The 19,967-nt window shown below is 41.4% G+C and overlaps 1 protein-coding gene across 1 annotated transcript in view; it reads left to right on the top strand.

The window, feature by feature from the left end:
• The window catches only part of PI4KA (phosphatidylinositol 4-kinase alpha), a 442,522-nt gene that overhangs the window by 208,646 nt on the left and 213,909 nt on the right, over positions 1-19,967 (top strand).

Genomic DNA, 19,967 nt, shown 5'->3' with positions numbered 1-19,967 from the left:
GTTCCTCTCAGAGTGCAGTGAATGACAGAGGTATGTGAAGGGAGTATTACCTATTGAATGCAATGGTCATCCTAACGGGGATCTATCTATTTCATAGGTTCTCTGTTATCGGTAGTAGAGATTCATCTCCTACCTCCCTTTTCAGATCGACGATATACTCTTATATACCATTACCTCTACTGATTCTCGTTTCAGTACTGGTTTGGCTATCTACTTTATGTAGATGAGTGTCTTTTGGTAAGTATATTTCTCCAACATAGGTGTGTCCGGTCCACGGCGTCATCCTTACTTGTGGGATATTCTCTTCCCCAACAGGAAATGGCAAAGAGCCCAGCAAAGCTGGTCACATGATCCCTCCTAGGCTCCGCCTTCCCCAGTCATTCTCTTTGCCGTTGTACAGGCAACATCTCCACGGAGATGGCTTAGAGTTTTTTAGTGTTTAACTGTAGTTTTTATTATTCAATCAAGAGTTTGTTATTTTAAAATAGTGCTGGTATGTACTATTTACTCTGAAACAGAAAAGAGATGAAGATTTCTGTTTGTAAGAGGAAAATGATTTTAGCAACCGTTACTAAAATCGATGGCTGTTCCACACAGGACTGTTGAGAGGAATTAACTTCAGTTGGGGGAACAGTGAGCAGACTTTTGCTGCTTGAGGTATGACACATTCTAACAAGACGATGTAATGCTGGAAGCTGTCATTTTCCCTATGGGATCCGGTAAGCCATTTTTATTACAGACAGTAAATAAGGGCTTCACAAGGGCTTTTTAAGACTGTAGACATTTTCTGGGCTAAATCGATTTATATATAAACATAATTTATACTCCATAGCCTTGAGGAATTATTTTAATCTTGGGAATTTTGTAAAATAACCGGCAGGCACTATATTGGACACCTTATTCTCTAGGGGCTTTCCCTAATCATAGGCAGAGTCTCATTTTCGCGCCTGTATTGCGCACTTGTTTTTGAGAAGCATGACATGCAGATGCATGTGTGAGGAGCTCTGATACATAGAAAAGACTTTCTGAAGGCGTCATTTGGTATCGTATTCCCCTTTGGGCTTGGTTGGGTCTCAGCAAAGCAGATACCAGGGACTGTAAAGGGGTTAAATATAAAAACGGCTCCGGTTCCGTTATTTTAAGGGTTAAAGCTTCCAAATTTGGTGTGCAATACTTTTAAGGCTTTAAGACAATGTGGTGAAATTTTGGTGAATTTTGAACAATTCCTTCATACTTTTTCGCAATTGCAGTAATAAAGTGTGTTCAGTTTAAAATTTAAAGTGACAGTAACGGTTTTATTTTAAAACGTTTTTTGTACTTTGTTATCAAGTTTATGCCTGTTTAACATGTCTGAACTGCCAGATAGACTGTGTTCTGAATGTGGGGAAGCCAAGGTTCCTTCTCATTTAAATAGATGTGATTTATGTGACACAAAATTTAGAGAAAATTATGCCCAAGATGATTCCTCAAGTGAGGGGAGTAAGCATGGTACTGCATCATCCCCTCCTTCGTCTACACCAGTCTTGCCCACTCAGGAGGCCCCTAGTACATCTAGCGCGCCAATACTCCTTACTATGCAACAATTAACGGCTGTAATGGATAATTCTATCAAAAACATTTTAGCCAAAATGCCCACTTATCAGCGAAAGCACGACTGCTCTGTTTTAGAAAATACTGAAGAGCATGAGGACGCTGATGATATTGTTTCTGAAGGGCCCCTACACCAGTCTGAGGGGGCCAGGGAGGTTTTGTCTGAGGGAGAAATTTCAGATTCAGGGAAAATTTCTCAACAAGCTGAACCTGATGTGATTACATTTAAATTTAAGTTGGAACATCTCCGCGCTCTGCTTAAGGAGGTGTTATCCACTCTGGATGATTGTGAGAATTTGGTCATCCCAGAGAAACTATGTAAAATGGACAAGTTCCTAGAGGTCCCGGGGCCCCCCGAAGCTTTTCCTATACCCAAGCGGGTGGCGGACATTGTAAATAAAGAATGGAAAAGGCCTGGTATACCTTTCGTCCCTCCCCCCATATTTAAAAAATTGTTTCCTATGGTCGACCCCAGAAAGGACTTATGGCAGACAGTCCCCAAGGTCGAGGGGGCGGTTTCTACTCTAAACAAACGCACCACTATACCCATAGAAGATAGTTGTGCTTTCAAAGATCCTATGGATAAAAAATTAGAAGGTTTACTTAAAAAGATGTTTGTTCAGCAAGGTTACCTTCTACAACCAATTTCATGCATTGTCCCTGTCACTACAGCCGCGTGTTTCTGGTTCGATGAGCTAGAAAAGGTGATCACTAGTAATTCTCCTTCTTATGAGGAGATTATGGACAGAATCCGTGCTCTCAAATTGGCTAATTCTTTCACCCTAGACGCCACTTTGCAATTGGCTAGGTTAGCTGCGAAAAATTCTGGGTTTGCTATTGTGGCGCGCAGAGCGCTTTGGTTAAAATCTTGGTCAGCGGATGCGTCTTCCAAGAACAAATTGCTTAACATTCCTTTCAAGGGGAAAACGCTGTTTGGCCCTGACTTGAAAGAGATTATCTCTGATATCACTGGGGGCAAGGGCCACGCCCTTCCTCAGGATAGGTCTTTCAAGGCCAAAAATAAACCTAATTTTCGTCCCTTTCGTAGAAACGGACCAGCCCCAAGTGCTACGTCCTCTAAGCAAGAGGGTAATACTTCTCAAGCCAAGCCAGCCTGGAGACCAATGCAAGGCTGGAACAAGGGAAAGCAGGCCAAGAAACCTGCCACTGCTACCAAGACAGCATGAGATGTTGGCCCCCGATCCGGGACCGGATCTGGTGGGGGGCAGACTCTCTCTCTTCGCTCAGGCTTGGGCAAGAGATGTTCTGGATCCTTGGGCGCTAGAAATAGTCTCCCAAGGTTATCTTCTGGAATTCAAGGGGCTTCCCCCAAGGGGGAGGTTCCACAGGTCTCAATTGTCTTCAGACCACATAAAAAAACAGGCATTCTTACATTGTGTAGAAGACCTGTTAAAAATGGGAGTGATTCATCCTGTTCCATTAGGAGAACAAGGGATGGGGTTCTACTCCAATCTGTTCGTAGTTCCCAAAAAAGAGGGAACGTTCAGACCAATCTTAGATCTCAAGATCCTAAACAAGTTTCTCAAGGTTCCATCGTTCAAAATGGAAACCATTCGAACAATTCTTCCTTCCATCCAGGAAGGTCAATTCATGACCACGGTGGATTTAAAGGATGCGTATCTACATATTCCTATCCACAAGGAACATCATCGGTTCCTAAGGTTCGCATTCCTGGACAAGCATTACCAGTTCGTGGCACTTCCGTTCGGATTAGCCACTGCTCCAAGGATTTTCACAAAGGTACTAGGGTCCCTTCTAGCGGTGCTAAGACCAAGGGGCATTGCAGTAGTACCTTACTTGGACGACATTCTGATTCAAGCGTCGTCCCTTCCTCAAGCAAAGGCTCACACGGACATTGTCCTGGCCTTTCTCAGATCTCACGGATGGAAAGTGAACGTAGAAAAGAGTTCTCTATCTCCGTCAACGAGGGTTCCCTTCTTGGGAACAATAATAGACTCCTTAGAAATGAGGATTTTTCTGACAGAGGCCAGAAAAACAAAACTTCTGAACTCTTGTCAAATACTTCATTCCGTTCCTCTTCCTTCCATAGCGCAGTGCATGGAAGTAATAGGTTTGATGGTAGCGGCAATGGACATAGTTCCTTTTGCGCGCATTCATCTAAGACCATTACAACTGTGCATGCTCAGTCAGTGGAATGGGGACTATACAGACTTGTCTCCGACGATACAAGTAAATCAGAGGACCAGAGATTCACTCCGTTGGTGGCTGTCCCTGGACAACCTGTCACAGGGGATGAGCTTCCACAGACCAGAGTGGGTCATTGTCACGACCGACGCCAGTCTGATGGGCTGGGGCGCGGTCTGGGGACCCCTGAAAGCTCAGGGTCTTTGGTCTCGGGAAGAATCTCTTCTACCGATAAATATTCTGGAACTGAGAGCGATACTCAATGCTCTCAAGGCTTGGCCTCAGCTAGCAAAGGCCAAGTTCATACGGTTTCAATCAGACAACATGACTGTTGCGTACATCAACCATCAGGGGGGAACAAGGAGTTCCCTGGCGATGGAAGAAGTGACCAAAATCATTCAATGGGCGGAGACTCACTCCTGCCACTTGTCTGCAATCCACATCCCAGGAGTGGAAAATTGGGAAGCGGATTTTCTGAGTCGTCAGACATTACATCCGGGGGAGTGGGAACTCCATCCGGAAATCTTTGCCCAAATTACTCAACTGTGGGGCATTCCAGACATGGATCTGATGGCCTCTCGTCAGAACTTCAAGGTTCCTTGCTACGGGTCCAGATCCAGGGATCCCAAGGCGACTCTAGTAGATGCACTAGTAGCACCTTGGACCTTCAAACTAGCTTATGTATTCCCGCCGTTTCCTCTCATCCCCAGGCTGGTAGCCAGGATCAATCAGGAGAGAGCATCGGTGATCTTGATAGCTCCTGCGTGGCCACGCAGGACTTGGTATGCAGACCTGGTGAATATGTCATCGGCTCCACCATGGAAGCTACCTTTGAGACGAGACCTTCTTGTTCAAGGTCCGTTCGAACATCCGAATCTGGTCTCACTCCAACTGACTGCTTGGAGATTGAACGCTTGATCTTATCAAAGCGAGGGTTCTCAGATTCTGTTATTGATACTCTTGTTCAGGCCAGAAAGCCTGTAACTAGAAAAATTTACCACAAAATATGGAAAAAATATATCTGTTGGTGTGAATCTAAAGGATTCCCTTGGGACAAGGTAAAAATTCCTAAGATTCTATCCTTTCTTCAAGAAGGATTGGAGAAAGGATTATCTGCAAGTTCCTTGAAGGGACAGATTTCTGCCTTGTCTGTGTTACTTCACAAAAAGCTGGCAGCTGTGCCAGATGTTCAAGCCTTTGTTCAGGCTCTGGTTAGAATCAAGCCTGTTTACAAACCTTTGACTCCTCCTTGGAGTCTCAATTTAGTTCTTTCAGTTCTTCAGGGGGTTCCGTTTGAACCCTTACATTCCGTTGATATTAAGTTATTATCTTGGAAAGTTTTGTTTTTGATTGCAATTTCTTCTGCTAGAAGAGTTTCAGAATTATCTGCTCTGCAGTGTTCTCCTCCTTATCTGGTGTTCCATGCAGATAAGGTGGTTTTACGTACTAAACCTGGTTTTCTTCCGAAAGTTGTTTCTAACAAAAACATTAACCAGGAGATAGTCGTGCCTTCTTTGTGTCCGAATCCAGTTTCAAAGAAGGAACGTTTGTTGCACAATTTGGATGTTGTTCGCGCTCTAAAATTCTATTTAGATGCTACAAAGGATTTTAGACAAACATCTTCCTTGTTTGTTGTTTATTCTGGTAAAAGGAGAGGTCAAAAAGCAACTTCTACCTCTCTCTCTTTTTGGATTAAAAGCATCATCAGATTGGCTTATGAGACTGCCGGACGGCAGCCTCCTGAAAGAATCACAGCTCATTCCACTAGGGCTGTGGCTTCCACATGGGCCTTCAAGAACGAGGCTTCTGTTGATCAGATATGTAAGGCAGCGACTTGGTCTTCACTGCACACTTTTACCAAATTTTACAAGTTTGATACTTTTGCTTCTTCTGAGGCTATTTTTGGGAGAAAGGTTTTGCAAGCCGTGGTGCCTTCCATTTAGGTGACCTGATTTGCTCCCTCCCTTCATCCGTGTCCTAAAGCTTTGGTATTGGTTCCCACAAGTAAGGATGACGCCGTGGACCGGACACACCTATGTTGGAGAAAACAGAATTTATGTTTACCTGATAAATTACTTTCTCCAACGGTGTGTCCGGTCCACGGCCCGCCCTGGTTTTTTAATCAGGTCTGATAATTTATTTTCTTTAACTACAGTCACCACGGTATCATATGGTTTCTCCTATGCAAATATTCCTCCTTTACGTCGGTCGAATGACTGGGGAAGGCGGAGCCTAGGAGGGATCATGTGACCAGCTTTGCTGGGCTCTTTGCCATTTCCTGTTGGGGAAGAGAATATCCCACAAGTAAGGATGACGCCGTGGACCGGACACACCGTTGGAGAAAGTAATTTATCAGGTAAACATAAATTCTGTTTTCCTTTTATTTATGACACTCTCAGCTATGGTTTGGCACTTTATATGTAAAGTTCTAAATATATGTTTTATACTTATATTTGCCATGATTCAGGTTAATCAGTATATTTCCTTCTTACAGACTGTCAGTTTCATTTTGGTAAATGCATATGAATAAATTTTTTCTTACCTGAAAATTTTTCAAATTGACTTTCTTTCTAAATTGCGGGCTGTTAGGCTCGCGGGAGCGCAAAATGCTATAATTTATTGCGTCTTTTTTGGCGCAAGAATTACGTTTGTTGACGTAATTTCCTGCGTCTTAGTTGGTGCCGAGAGTTTTCACGTAGTTGCATCACCTATGACGCTCGTGTTTGTTGCAGACGTTTTTGGCGCCAAAAATATTTTGTCAATTGTGGGCGTCATACTTGGCGCCAGATTTTTGACATTATTTAAGTCATTATTTCTTTTTGCTTCTGGTCTCTAGAGGCTTATTCTGTTTGCATTTTTCCCCATTCCTGAAACTGTCATATAAGGTAATTGATAATTTTGCTTTATATGTTGTTTTTTCTATTACATATTGCAAGATGTCTCAATCTGACCCTGTCTCAGAATCTACTTCTGGAATGCTGCTGCCTGATGTCGGTTCTACCAAAGCTAAGTGCATTTGTTGTAAACTTGTTTTAACTGTTCCTCCGGCTGTAGTTTGTGTTAGTTGTCATGATAAACTTTCAAAAGCAGATAATATTTCCATTAGTAGTAATCTATTACCTGTTGTTGTTCCTTCAACATCTAATGTTCAGGCTATTCCTGTTAATGTGAGAGAATTTGTTTCTAATTCTATTCAGAAGGCCCTGTCTGTTATACCACCTTTTAATAAATGTAAAAGGTCTTTTAAAACTTCTCATAAATTCAATGAATTTTTAAATGACCGACAGCATTCTGATTTATCTATCTCTGATGAGGATCTATCTGGTTCAGAAGATTCTGCCTCAGATATTGACACTGACAAAACTTCATATTTATTTAAAATGGAGTATATTCGTTCTTTATTAAAAGAGGTGTTGATTGCATTAGATATGGAGTAGACTCGTCCTCTTGATATTAAAACCAGTAAACGTTTAAATTCGGTTTTTAAACCTCATGTAGTTATTCCAGAGGTTTTTCCAGTTCCTGATGCTATTTCAGATGTAATTTCTAGGGAATGGAATAGTCTGGGTACTTCATTTACTCCTTCAAGGTTTATGAAACTGTACCCTTTGCCGACTGATAGATTGGAGTTTTGGGAAAAGATCCCCAAAGTTGATGGGACCATCTCTACTCTTGCAAAGCGTACTACTATTCCTACGGCAGATAGTACTTCTTTTAAATATCCTTTAGATAGGAAACTTGAATCTTATCTAAGGAAGGCTTATTTATGTTCAGGTCATCTTCTTAGGCCTACTATTTCTTTGGCTGATGTTGCTGCGGCTTCAACTTTTTGGTTGGAAACTTTAGCGCAACAAGTACCAGATCCTAATGTGTATAGCATTGTTAAGCTAATTCAACATGCTATCATTTGTGATGCCATTTTTGATATCATTAGAATTGATGTTAGGTATATGTCTTTAGATATTTTAGCTAGAAGAGCTTTATGGCTTAAATCTTGGAATGCGGATATGACTTCTAAGTCAACGTTGCTAGCTCTTTCTTTCCAAGGTAATAAATTATTTGGTTCTCAGTTGGATTCTATTATTTCAACTGTCACTACTAGGTCAGTTTCTACTTCCTGGGCTTTTAAGAATGAAGCTTCTGTTGATCAGATTTGCAAAGCAGCAACTTGGTCTTCTTTGCATACTTTTACTAAATTCTATCATTTTAATGTTTTCTCTTCAGAAGAAGTTTTTGGTAGAAAAGTTCTTCAGGCAGCTGTTTCAGTTTGATTCTTCTGCTTATAATTTCAGTTTTTTTCTTTATAAAGATTAAAACTTTTGATTTGGGTTGTGGATTCTTTTTTCAGCGGAATTGGCTGTCTTTATTTTTATCCCTCCCTCTTTAGTGACTCTTGGGTGGAGTTCCACATCTTGGGTATTTGCTATCCCATACGTCACTAGCTCATGGACTCTTGCCAATTACATGAAAGAAAACATAATTTATGTAAGAATTTACCTGATAAATTCATTTCTTTCATATTGGCAAGAGTCCATGAGGCCCACCCTTTTTGTGGTGGTTATGATTTTTTTGTATAAAGCACAATTATTCCAATTCCTTGTTGATGCATTCGCTCCTTATCACCCCACCTCTTGCTATTCGTTAAACTGAATTGTGGGTGTGGTGGGGGTTGTATTTATAGGCATTTTGAGGTTTGGGAAACTTTGCCCCTCCTGGTAGGAATGTATATCCCCATACGTCACTAGCTCATGGACTCTTGCCAATATGAAAGAAATGAATTTATCATGTAAATTCTTACATTAATTATGTTTCTTCTATAAGATACGACGATTCCACGGATTCATCCTTTACTTGTGGGATATTATCCTCCTGCTAACAGGAAGTGGCAAAGAGCACCACAGCAGAGCTGTCTATATAGCTCCTCCCTTGACTCCACCCCCAGTCATTCTCTTTGCCTACTCTAAGTACTAGGAAGGGTAAAGTGAAAGAGGTGATAAAATGTTAGTTTTTATTTTCTTCAAGCAAGAGTTTTTTTATTTTAAATGGTACCGGTGTGTACTATTTTCTCTCAGGCAGCAGATGGATGAAGACTTCTGCCTGGAGGCTGATGATCTTTGCATTTGTCACTAAGATACAGAGCAGTTCCCACAGAATGGCTGAGGAGTACTTAAGAAACTTCAGTGTGAGGAACGTTTTTCATGCTATAAGCAGTGAGGTATGTTCAGTCATTTTTTTCTGAAGAGACTTTGGTATTTCAGAATTGGCTGACAGTATCCCCATGAGGGAAAGGGTAAGCAGTAATCCTAAAAGATATAGAGGGGTATTAGTAAGCTTGCATAATAGGGGCTAAGAAAAAATGGTTTACACTGAGTTTGAATGTTTGTGGGTTTATTTAACTGGGAGTGCTGATAACGTTTTTGGAAGGAACGTTTTTTATGCTTAAATGAGAAGCTACATTTGGCTTCTTTTTGGGTTTAGGAACCCACATGGCTATTTTGAGACCGCTCTGGTGCTGTTCATTTGGGCTGAGAGACATCGAGTGAGATGAGCGGGGCCTATTTTCGCGCCTCAGTTGCGCAGTTGTATTTGACAGGCAAGCAGCAAGCTCCAACTCCGGTGGGCCCTTGTGAGAGTATTGGGCCAAATCGAAGCTTTAACCCTGTTTTACAGATCCCTGGGGGCAGGTAGGTGCAACAGCAGGGCTGTGGCGAGTTGCAGGGGGTGTTTTTTCCGGATTTAAACGTTTATTAATTATCCTTTTTTTCCAGTAAGGGTTAAGTGTTCCTTTCCTTGTGGGGCAAACTTAGCTGCATAGTTTGAATGCTTATATCATAAAATTTAAACAATTTGATTGTTTTAAAGCAGTTTTGCAAAACGTGTATGCTTTTTTTTCTCTTAAAGGCGCAGTACCGTTTTCTAAGATTATTCTTCACTAAATAAAGTGTTTTCAAGCCTGTTTGTGGTCATTACTAGCCTGTTTAACATGTCTGACATTGAGGAAAGCCAATGTTCAATGTGTTTAGAAGCCATTGTGGAACCCCCACTTAAAATGTGTCCCTCATGCACTGAAAGGGCAATAAATTGCAAAGAACATATTTTAGCTGATAAAAGTATGTCGCAGGATGATTCTCAGTCAGAAGAGAATCAGATTATGCCATCTAATTCTCCCCAAGTGTCACAACCATTAACGCCCGCACAAGCGACGCCAAGTACTAGTGCGTCTAATTCTTTCACCTTGCAAGATATGGCCGCAGTTCTGTCTACTACCCTCACTGAGGTGTTATCTAAACTACTTGGGTTGCAGGGGAAGCGCAGTAGGTCCGGTGTGAGAGTAAATGCTGAGCCCTCTGACGCTTTATTAGCCATCTCCGATGTACCCTCACAATATTCTGAGTTGGGGGTGAGGGAATCGCTGTCTAAGGGAGAGCTTTCTGATTCAGGAAAGATGTTCCCTCAAACAGACTCAGATATGACGGCTTTTAAATTTAAGCTAGAACACCTCCGCTTGTTGCTCAGGGAGGTTTTAGCGACTCTGGATGATTGTGACCCTATTGTAATTCCACCAGAGAAATTGTGTAAAATGGATAGATATCTAGAGGTTCCTGCTTACACTAATATTTTTCTGGTCCCTAAGAGGATTTCAGACATTGTTACTAAGGAGTGGGATAGACCAGGTATTCCGTTCTCTCCCCCTCCTACTTTTAAGAAAATGTTTTGCATATCAGGCACCATTCGGGATTCGTGGCAGACGGTCCCTAAGGTGTAGGGAGCTATTTCTACCCTGGCTAAGCATACAACTATACTTATTGAGGACAGTTGTGCTTTCAAAGATCCTATGGATAAAAAATTAGAGGGTCTTCTAAAGAAAATATTTATTCATAAGGTTTTCTTCTGCAACTTATAGCGTGCATTGTTCCTGTAACTACTGCAGCTGTAGGTTGAGACCCCATTAGTTGATATTTTGAATAGAATTAGGGCTCTCAAGCTAGCTAATTCTTTCATTACAGATGCCGCTTTTCAACTGGCTAAATAAGCGGCAAAGAATTCAGGTTTTGCCATTTTAGCGCGTAGAGCGTTATGGCTTAAGTCCTGGTCTGCTGACGTGTCATCAAAATCTAAGCTTTTAACCATTCCTTTTAAGGGTAAGACCCTATTCGGGCCTGAACTGAAAGAGATCATTTCAGACATCACTGGAGGAAAAGGCCAAATAAGATGAGGACCAAACAAAATAATTTTCGTTCCTCTTTCGAAACTTCAAAGGTGGTCCCTCTACCTCCTCCCCTGCTGCAAAGCAGGAGGGGAATTTTGCTCAATCCAAGTCAGTCTGGAGACCTATCCAGACTTGGAATAAGGGTAAACAGGCCAAGAAGCCCGCTGCTTGCCACCAAGACAGCATGAAGGGGCAGCCCCCGATCCGGGACCGGGTCTAGTAGGGGGCAGACTTTCTTTCTTTGCTCAGGCTTGGGCAAGAGACGTTCAGGACTCCTGGGCTTTAGAAATCGTGACCCAGGGGTATCTTCTAGACTTCAAAGATTCTCCTCCAAGGGGGAGATTTCATCTTTCTCGATTGTCTGTAAACCAGACAAAAAGAGAGGCGTTCTTACGCTGTGTAGAAGACCTATATACCATGGGAGTAATCTGCCCAGTTCCAAAAGCAGAACAGGGGCAGGGGTTTTACTCCAATCTATTTGTGGTTCCCAAAAAAGAGGGAGCCTTCAGACCAATTTTAGATCTCAAGATCCTAAACAAATTCCTCAGCGTCCCATCCTTCAAGATGGAGACCATTCAGACTATTTTACCAGTGATCCAGGAGGGTCAATATATGACCACCGTGGATTTAAAGGATGCGTATCTTCACATTTCTATCCACTGAGAAACTGGTGATGATCTTAGGTTTGCCTTTCTGGACAAGCATTACCAGTTTGTGGCTCTTCCCTTCGGGTTGGCCACAGCTCCCAGAATTTTCACAAAAGTGCTAGGGTCCCTTTTGGCGGTTCTAAGGCCGCGGGGCATAGCATTGGCGCCTTATCTGGGCAATATCTTAATTCAGGCGTCAACTTACCAGCTAGCCAAATCTCACACAGACATTGTGTTGGCTTTTCTAAGATCTCACGGGTGGAAGGTGAACGTAAAAAAAAGTTAACTTATTCGGTAAACATGAAAAATTTTCTGACGGAGGTCAGGAAATCAAAGATTTTAACCACCTGCCGAGCTCTTCATTCCATTCTTCGGCCGTCAGTGGCTCAGTGTATGGAGGTAATTGGATTAATGGTAGCGGCAATGGACATAGTTCCGTTTGCTCGCTTGCATCTCAGACCACTGCAACTATGCATGCTCAAACAGTGGAATGGGGATTATGCAAATTTATCTCCTTGGATAAATCTGGATCAAGAGACCAGAGACTCTCTTCTTTGGTGGTCGTCACAGGATCATCTGACCCAGGGAATGTGTTTCCGCAGGCCAGCATGGGTCATAGTGACGACGAACGCCAGCCTATTAGGCTGGGGTGCAGTCTGAAATTCCCTGAAAGCACAGGGTGTGTGGACTCAGGAGGAGGCTCTCCTCCCGATTAAATATTCTAGAACTGAGAGGGCTATTCAATGCGCTTCAGGCGTGGCCTCAGCTGGCTTCGGCCAGATTCATAAGATTCCAGTCGGAAAATATCACGACTGTAGCATATATCAATCATCAGGGGGGAACAAAGAGTTCTCTAGCGATGATAGAGGTTACCAAAATAATTTGATGGGCAGAAACTCACTCTTGCCCTCTATCAACAATCTATATCCCAGAAGCGGATTTTCTAAGTCGTCAGACTTTTCATCCGGGGTAGTGGGAAACTCCATCCGGAGGTGTTTGAACAATTGATTCATCAATGGGGCACACCAGAATTGGATCTGATGGCATCTCGTCAGAATACCAAACTTCCTTGTTACGGGTCCAGATCAAGGGATCCTCAAGCGGTACTGATAGATGCTCTAGCAGTACCTTGGTCGTTCAACCTGGCTTATGCGTTTCCACCATTTCCTCTCCTTCCTCGTCTGATTGCCAGAATCAAACAGGAGAGAGCTTTGGTGATTTTGATAGCACCTGCGTGGCCACGCAGGACTTGGTATGCAGACCTGGTGGACATTTCATCTCTACCACCGTGGACACTGCCACTGAGACAGGACCTTCTCTGTGGCTGACTGCCTGGAGATTGAACGCTTGATTTTATCCAAGCGGGGATTCTCTGAGTCGGTCATAGATACCTTGATTCAGGCTCGAAAGCCTGTCACTAGGAAAATGTATCATAAGATATAGCGTAAATATCTTATTGGTGCGAATCCAAAGGCTACTCATGGAGTAAGATCAGGATTCCTAGGATTTTGTCCTTTCTCCAAGAAGGATTGGAAAAGGGGCTATCAGCTAGTTCCCTAAAGGGACAGATATCTGCTTTATCAATTTTTTACTGCACAAGCGTCTGGCAGATGTTCCAGACGTTCAGTCGTTCTGTCAGGCTTTAGTTAGAATCAAGCCTGTGTTTAAACCTGTTGCTCCGCCATGGAGTTTGAATTTAGTTCTTAAAGTTCTTCAAGGGGTTCCATTTGAACCTATGCATTCCATAGATATTAAGCTTCTATCTTCGGCTCGAAGAGTTTCTGAACTATCTGCATTGCAATGCGACTCGCCTTATCTTGTTTTCCATTCTGATAAGGTGGTTTTGCGTACCAAACCTGGATTCCTTCCTAAGGTTATTACTAATAAGAATATTAATCAGGAAATTGTTGTTCCTTCCCTGTGTCCTAATCCTTCCTCTAAGAAGGAGCGTCTGTTGAACAACTTGGACGTGGTTCGTGCTTTGAAGTTTTACTTGCAAGCGACCAAAGATTTCCGTCAAACATCTTCTTTGTTTGTTGTCTATTCTGGAGAACGTAGAGGTCAAAATCTACGGCTACCTCTCTTTCTTTTTGGCTGAAAAGCATCATCCGTTTGGCATACAAGACTGCTGGACAGCAGCCTCCTGAAAGTATTACAGCTCACTCTACTAGAGCGGTGGCTTCCACATGGGCTTTTAAAAATGATGCTTCTGTTGAACAGATTTGTAAGGCTGCGACTTGGTCTTCACTTCATACCTTTTTCCAAATTTGATACTTTTGCTTCTTCGGAGGCAATTTTTGGGAGAAAAGTTCTTCAAGCTGTGGTGCCTTCTGTTTAGCCATCTGTCTTGTCCCTCCCGTTCATCCGTGTCCTGTAGCTTTGGTATTGTATCCCACAAGTAAAGGATGAATCCGTGGAGTCGTCGTATCTTATAGAAGAAAAGTAAATTTCTTTCATGTAATTAGCAAGAGTCCATGAGCTAGTGACGTATGGGATATACATTCCTACCAGGAGGGGCAAAGTTTCCCAAACCTCAAAATGCCTATAAATACACCCCTCACCACACCCACAAATCAGTTTTACAAACTTTGCCTCCTATGGAGGTGGTGAAGTAAGTTTGTGCTAGATTCTACGTTGATATGCGCTCCGCAGCAGGTTGGAGCCCGGTTTTCCTCTCAGCGTGCAGTGAATGTCAGAGGGATGTGAGGGAGAGTATTGCCTATTTGAATTCAATGATCTCCTTCTACGGGGTCTATTTCATAGGTTCTCTGTTATCGGTCGTAGAGATTCATCTCTTACCTCCCTTTTCAGATCGACGATATACTCTTATATATACCATTACCTCTACTGATTCTCGTTTCAGTACTGGTTTGGCTTTCTACTACATGTAGATGAGTGTCCTGGGGTAAGTAAGTCTTATTTTCTGTGACTCTAAGCTATGGTTGGGCACTTTTATATAAAGTTCTAAATATATGTGTTCAAACATTTATTTGCCTTGACTCAGGATGTTAAACGTTCCTTATTGCAGACAGTCAGTTTCATATTTGGGATAATGCATATGAATAAATCAATTTTTTTTTTCTTACCTTAAAAATTTGACTTTTTTCCCTGTGGGCTGTTAGGCGCGCGGGGGCTGAAAATGCTTCATTTTATTGCGTCATTCTTGGCGCGGACTTTTTTGACGCAAAAAATTATTTTCTTTTTCCGGCGTCATACGTGTCGCCGGAAGTTGCGTAATTTTTTGACGTTTTTTTTTGCGCCAAAAGTGTCGGCGTTCCGGATGTGGCGTCATTTTTAGGGCCAAAAGCATTTAGGCGCCAAATAATGTGGGCGTCTTTTTTGGCGCTAAAAAATATGGGCGTCACTTTTGTCTCCACATTATTTAAGTCTCATTATTTATTGCTTCTGGTTGCTAGAAGCTTGTTCACTGGCATTTTTTCCCATTCCTGAAACTGTCATTTAAGGAATTTGATCAATTTTGCTTTATATGTTGTTTTTTCTATTACATATTGCAAGATGTCCCAGATTGACCCTGAGTCAGAAGATACTTCTGGAAAATCGCTGCCTGGTGCTGGATCTACCAAAGTTAAGTGTATCTGCTGTAAACTTGTGGTATCTCTTCCTCCAGCTGTTGTTTGTAATGAATGTCATGACAAACTTGTTAATGCAGATAATATTTCCTTTAGTAATGTTACATTACCTGTTGCTGTTCCATCAACATCTAATACTCAGGGTGTTCCTGATAACATAAGAGATTTTGTTTCTAAATCCATTAAGAAGGCTATGTCTGTTATTCCTCCTTCTAGTAAACGTAAAAGGTCTTTTAAAACTTCTCATTTTTCAGATGAATTTTTAAATGAACATCATTATTCTGATTCTGATAAAGATTCCTCTGGTTCAGAGGATTCTGTTTCAGAGATTGATGCTGATAAATCTTCATATTTATTCAAAATGGAATTTATTCGTTCTTTACTTAAAGAAGTCTTAATTGCATTAGAAATAGAGGATTCTGGTCCTCTTGATACTAAATCTAAACGTTTAAATAAGGTTTTTAAATCTCCTGTAGTTATTCCTGAAGTTTTTCCTGTCCCTGATGCTATTTCTGAAGTAATCTCCAGGGAATGGAATAATTTGGGTAATTCATTTACTCCTTCTAAACGTTTTAAGCAATTATATCCTGTGCCATCTGACAGATTAGAGTTTTGGGACAAAATCCCTAAGGTTGATGGGGCTATCTCCACTCTTGCTAAACGTACTACTATTCCTACGGCAGATAGTACTTCCTTTAAGGATCCTTTAGATAGGAAAATTGAATCCTTTCTAAGAAAAGCTTACTTATGTTCAGGTAATCTTCTTAGACCTGCTATATCTTTAGCGGATGTTGCTGCAGCTTCAACTTTTTGGTTAGAAGCTTTAGCGCAACAAGCAACCGATCATAATTCTCATAGCATTGTTAATCTTCTGCAACATGCTAATAACTTTATTTGTGATGCCATCTTTGATATCATTAGAGTTGATGTCAGGTATATGTCTCTAGCTATTTTAGCTAGAAGAGCTTTATGGCTTAAAACTTGGAATGCTGATATGTCTTCTAAGTCAACTTTGCTTTCCCTTTCTTTTCAGGGTAATAAATTATTTGGTTCTCAGTTGGATTCTATTATCTCAACTGTTACTGGAGGGAAAGGAACTTTTTTACCACAGGATAAAAAATCTAGAGGTAAATTTAGGTCTAATAATCGTTTTCGTTCCTTTCGTCACAACAAGGAACAAAAGCCTGATCCTTCACCCACAGGAGAGGTATCAGTTTGGAAACCATCTCCAGTCTGGAATTAATCCAAGCCTTTTAGAAAACCAAAGCCAGCTCCCAAGTCCACATGAAGGTGCGGCCCTCATTCCAGTCCAGCTGGTAGGGGACAGATTACGATTTTTCAAAGAAATTTGGATCAATTCAATTCACAATCTTTGGATTCAGAACATTGTTTCAGAAGGGTACAGAATTGGCTTCAAGATAAGGCCTCCTGCAAAGAGATTTTTTCTTTCCCGTGTCCCAGTAAATCCAGCAAAGGCTCAAGCATTTCTGAAATGTGTTTCAGATCTAGAGTTGGCTGGAGTAATTATGCCAGTTCCAGTTCTGGAACAGGGTCTGGGGTTTTATTCAAATCTCTTCATTGTACCAGAGATGGAGAATTCCTTCAGACCAGTTCTGGATCTAAAAATATTGAATCGTTATGTAAGGATACCAACATTCAAAATGGTAACTATAAGGACTATCCTGCCTTTTGTTCAGCAAGGGCATTATATGTCCACAATAGATTTACAGGATGTATATCTGCATATTCCGATTCATCCAGATCACTATCAGTTTCTGAGATTCTCTTTTCTAGACAAGCATTACCAGTTTGTGGCTCTGCCGTTTGGCCTAGCAACAGCTCCAAGAATTTTTACAAAGGTTCTCGGTGCCTTTCTGTCTGTAATCAGAGAACAGGGTATTGTGGTATTTCCTTATTTGGACGATATCTTGGTACTTGCTCAGTCTTCACTTTTAGCAGAATCTCATACGAATCGACTCGTGTTGTTTCTTAGAGATCATGGTTGGAGGATCAATTTACCGAAAAGTTCATTGATTCCTCAGACAAGGGTAACCTTTTTAGGTTTCCAGATAGATTCAGTGTCCATGACTCTGTCTCTGACAGACAAGAGATGTCTAAAATTGATCTCAGCTTGTCGAAACCTTCAGTCTCTATCATTCCCTTCGGTAGCCTTATGCATGGAAATTCTAGGTCTTATGACTGCTGCATCGGACGCGATCCCCTTTGCTCGTTTTCACATGCGACCTCTTCAGCTCTGTATGCTGAACCAGTGGTGCAGGGATTACACAAAGATATCTCAATTAATATCTTTAAAACCGATTGTACGACACTCTCTGATGTGGTGGACAGATCACCATCGTTTAATTCAGGGGGCTTCTTTTGTTCTTCCGACCTGGACTGTAATTTCAACAGATGCAAGTCTGACAGGTTGGGGAGCTGTTTGGGGGTCTCTGACAGCACAAGGGGTTTGGGAATCTTAGGAGGTGAGATTACCAATCAATATTTTGGAACTCCGTGCAATTTTCAGAGCTCTTTAGTCATGGCCTCTTCTAAAGAGAGAATTGTTCATTTGTTTTCAGACAGACAATGTCACAACTGTGGCATATATCAATCATCAAGGAGGGACTCACAGTCCTCTGGCTATGAAAGAAGTATCTCGAATACTGGTATGGGCGGAATCCAGCTCCTGTCTAATTTCTGCGGTTCATATCCCAGGTATAGACAATTGGGAAGCGGATTATCTCAGTCGCCAAACGTTACATCCGGGCGAATGGTCTCTTCACCCAGAGGTATTTCTTCAGATTGTTCAAATGTGGGGACTTCCAGAAATAGATCTGATGGCTTCTCATCTAAACAAGAAACTTCCCAGGTATCTGTCCAGATCCAGGGATCCTCAGGTGGAAGCAGTGGATGCATTGTCACTTCCTTGGAAGTATCATCCTACCTATATCTTTCCGCCTCTAGTTCTTCTTCCAAGAGTAATCTCCAAGATTCTGAAGGAATGCTCGTTTGTTCTGCTGGTGGCTCCAGCATGGCCTCACAGGTTTTGGTATGCGGATCTTATCCGGATGGCTTCTTGCCAACCATGGACTGTTCCGTTAAGACCAGACCTTTTGTCGCAAGGTCCTTTTTACCATCAGGATCTCAAATCCTTAAATTTATAGGTATGGAGATTGAACGCTTGATTCTTAGTCTAAGTGGTTTCTCTGACTCTGTGATTAATACTATGTTACAGGCTCGTAAATCTGTATCTAGGAAGATATATTATCGAGTCTGGAAGACTTATATTTCTTGGTGTCTTTCTCATCATTTTTCCTGGCATTCTTTTAGAATTCCGAGAATTTTACAGTTTCTTCAGGATGGTTTGGATAAAGGTTTGTCTGCAAGTTCCTTGAAAGGACAAATCTCTGCTCTTTCTGTTCTTTTTCACAGAAAGATTGCTAATCTTCCTGATATTCATTGTTTTGTACAAGCTTTGGTTCGTATAAAACCTGTTATTAAGTCAATTTCTCCTCCTTGGAGTTTGAATTTGGTTCTGGGGGCTCTTCAAGCTCTTCCGTTTGAACCTATGCATTCATTGGACATTAAATTACTTTCTTGGAAAGTTTTGTTTCTTTTGGCCATCTCTTCTGCTAGAAGAGTTTCTGAATTATCTGCTCTTTCTTGTGAGTCTCCTTTTCTGATTTTTCATCAGGATAAGGCGGTGTTGCGAACTTCTTTTAAATTTTTACCTAAGGTTGTGAATTCTAACAACATTAGCAGAGAAATTGTGGTTCCTTCATTATGTCCTAATCCTAAGAATTCTAAGGAGAGATCATTGCATTCTTTGGATGTAGTTAGAGCTTTGAAATATTATGTTGAGGCTACTAAGAATTTCCGAAAGACTTCTAGTCTATTTGTTATCTTTTCCGGTTCTAGGAAAGGTCAGAAGGCCTCTGCCATTTCTTTGGCATCTTGGTTGAAATCTTTAATTCATCATGCTTATGTCGAGTCGGGTAAAACTCCGCCTCAAAGGATTACAGCTTATTCTACTAGGTAAGTTTCTACTTCCTGGGCGTTTAGGAATGAAGCTTCGGTTGATCAGATTTGCAAAGCAGCAACTTGGTCTTCTTTGCATACTTTTACTAAATTCTACCATTTTTATGTGTTTTCTTCTTCTGAAGCAGTTTTTGGTAGAAAAGTACTTCAGGCAGCTGTTTCAGTTTGATTCTTCTGCTTATAATTTCAGTTTTTTTCATTATAAGATTTAAACTTTATTTTGGGTGTGGATTATTTTCAGCGGAATTGGCTGTCTTTATTTTTTCCCTCCCTCTCTAGTGACTCTTGCGTGGAAGATCCACATCTTGGGTAGTCATTATCCCATACGTCACTAGCTCATGGACTCTTGCTAATTACATGAAAGAAAACATAATTTATGTAAGAACTTACCTGATAAATTCATTTCTTTCATATTAGCAAGAGTCCATGAGGCCCACCCTTTTTGTGGTGGTTATGATTTTTTGTATAAAGCACAATTATTCCAATTCCTTATTTTTTTTTGGTTTCGCACTTTTGTCTTATCACCCCACTTCTTGGCTATACGTTAAACTGATTTGTGGGTGTGGTGAGGGGTGTATTTATAGCCATTTTGAGGTTTGGGCAACTTTGCCCCTCCTGGTAGGAATGTATATCCCATACGTCACTAGCTCATGGACTCTTGCTAATATGAAAGAAATGAATTTATCAGGTAAGTTCTTACATAAATTATGTTTTATGCTTACCTGA

Source organism: Bombina bombina, chromosome 2 (assembly GCF_027579735.1).
Source record: "Bombina bombina isolate aBomBom1 chromosome 2, aBomBom1.pri, whole genome shotgun sequence".
Taxonomy (NCBI): domain Eukaryota; kingdom Metazoa; phylum Chordata; class Amphibia; order Anura; family Bombinatoridae; genus Bombina; species Bombina bombina.
This window is presented reverse-complemented; position numbering and strand designations above follow the sequence as displayed.